The sequence below is a fragment of the Euprymna scolopes genome, chromosome 23 (assembly GCF_053919585.1).
Source record: "Euprymna scolopes isolate OS-2025 chromosome 23, ASM5391958v1, whole genome shotgun sequence".
Lineage (NCBI taxonomy): Eukaryota > Metazoa > Mollusca > Cephalopoda > Sepiida > Sepiolidae > Euprymna > Euprymna scolopes.
The window spans coordinates 27,425,071-27,427,525 of NC_136504.1; the positions used below are offsets into that span (position 1 = coordinate 27,425,071).

General features: G+C 37.8%; 1 pseudogene; it reads left to right on the top strand.

The window, feature by feature from the left end:
• The first annotated feature begins 1,773 nt into the window (after nucleotides 1-1,773).
• LOC145246363 (5S ribosomal RNA) lies at nucleotides 1,774-1,892 on the top strand (annotated as a pseudogene).
• Nucleotides 1,893-2,455: the final 563 nt, after the last annotated feature.

Here is a 2,455-nt window from a genome sequence, read left to right on the forward strand (position 1 = left end):
AGCCAGCCTTATCACCGCCATCCGCTAAGTATTCGCTGAACTCCCGTCGGTGCTTGTGGAAAAGTCATGCTCCCAGTAACAGATCAGTATCGAGGCGGTGATTAAGGGTGAAAGCGACTACGTTAAATAGATGTTAGCTCTACTACATAATAAAGTTTCCTAGATGGATTTTTTTTTTTTCAATAAAAATTATAAAATAAAGCTGTAGTGTTGTTTTCTTTTATCGTTCCACCCTGTATCGATGCCTCCGTTCAGCTCTAGAGGCAGCTGTGCGTGTAATTGTGAGGCAAGGGTTGCGCAATCAGCAGCCACAGCTCTCCGGAATCGGCACTGCTTGAGTCTGGTGGCAAGGGAAAGTGCAGGACGACTGGAAATAATGCTGAGATAACGGAGAGCACATCCAGCACCTGGAAGCTCTAAATGGTCACGCATCTAGTACTGGCCAAGGTCGTCGTTGCTTAACTTCGGTGATCTGACGGGAACCGGTGGGTCAAACGTGATCATGCAAAAAAAACTGCACCTATAAGATTATATGCCCCCACCCTTTGTGTGTTTATATATATATATATATATATATATATATATATATATATATATATATATATATATAAAAGTGGAAGTGTCTGTCTGTCTGTCTGTCTGTCCGTGTACATTTCTCTTCGCAATAACTCTCTCAATTTTCAGTCTACAATTTGATATATAGGATAGCGAGATTTGGGAAAATCTTTATAATCCGTTTGCGGACAGAAATTTGGCTGTTAAGGGGCCAAAGTTCAACGATTTGACCTTTGAGAACTCTACCAAACTCCTCCGCTAATTTTGGGTATAAACACTTGATCTTTTAGGTACAGGTTCCTTGGACATGGATCTAACTTAATAACTTGATTTAAGCCCCAAACAATAAATGTTAAGGGGTCATAATAGGGGTCAAATTTAAAAAAAAGTTACCTTTTTTTTTGGCTCAACATGCACCTCCAAAAACCCGGGCAACGCCGGGCTGAAATGCTAGTATATATAAAAAATATATATATATATGTATAAAAAATATATATTTATATATATTCCCTTTTGATCCTTAACCCTTTTCAACTGAGTATACATCAGTTGCCATTCCTTAAAGACTGCTAAAAACAAATAACAACCCTCATTCGGCCTAGAAAAATGTGTGAAGGCGCCAAGATGTGACATGAGGTTGGGTGGTTAAAAGAAACTTGAGTTTTCTTTCTTTCTTTTTTTTTGTTTTATTGTTTGTTTGTTTTGTGTTTGCTTTTTTGTTTTTTGACATTATTAACTGTTTTTTAGAATTTTGTTTTTTATATTACTCCTTTTCAACTGTTGAACTATAGCGCCAGCAATATCCTTTGAATCACGTGATTAACCGAACCCAGAACCGGTACTGAAAGGATCACCTACTCCCCTCACTACTACTACTACTACTACTACTACTACTACTACTACTACTACTACTACTACTACAACAACAACAAAGAAAATCGAAATAAAATAAAATAAAAAATAGCAATATTAAATAATTAAATAAAAATGACTACAATACAAGTTAGCGAGTAAAAAAACGGTGCTTTTATATTGCTCTCACCAGAAACAAAACTATTTTGAGATTCCCGAAGAAGGTTGGAGGTTACATCGACCGAAACGTTGTGCAAATAACACTCAAGACACAGTAGTCCGAATAATCCAAATGTTCAAGCTTTTTCTTCTAAAAAAAACCTAAGCATTAAATAAATTTTAGTGTATTTATCTCAAATAATGACCATATACGGCATAATCACGTTGACACACCGGTTCCCGTCAGATCACCGAAGTTAAGCAACGCTGAGCCTGGTCATTACTAAAATGGGTGACCAATTTGGGAAGTCCAGGTGCTGTATGTAGGAGGACGTCGGCAGCTCCCTGCAAAAAGTTGCCAAAACCTAACGTCGTCATCTCCCATAACCGGGATATACATGCGACTGAGGACCGCTTGTGAATTTCATACTCCCATGAAACTTCCTCCTTCGGAGGAAGCTGGTTAAACCTTAAATAGGGTGGGTGCTGACTGCACACACAAATAATGACTAATTTAAGCAGGTCTAGTGCCTATATGTACAGATAGACGTATGTATACGCGCCTCTTTTTTAGAACGGTTCTGTCTTTTTTGTGGATTCCTAACAGTATCATCTTATCCCAAACCAATCAACCTTTACCGCAACACAGAAAAAAAAAAAAAAAAAGTCACATCCCTTATTTTTTTGTAATTTTCTTTTTAATGTCTCTATTCGTCGTTCTTTAGATATGACTAGCAACGAAATCCGACGTTACCTGGGATGAAATGAACGCACACCTGCTTTTTATTGTCTTAAAAATCGGTGAAATGAACCATTTTTCAATCAAATCGATTAATTGCCTGCTCTAGTTGGAGACCCACCACAGTACACCGGGAGGAAGCTTTATATG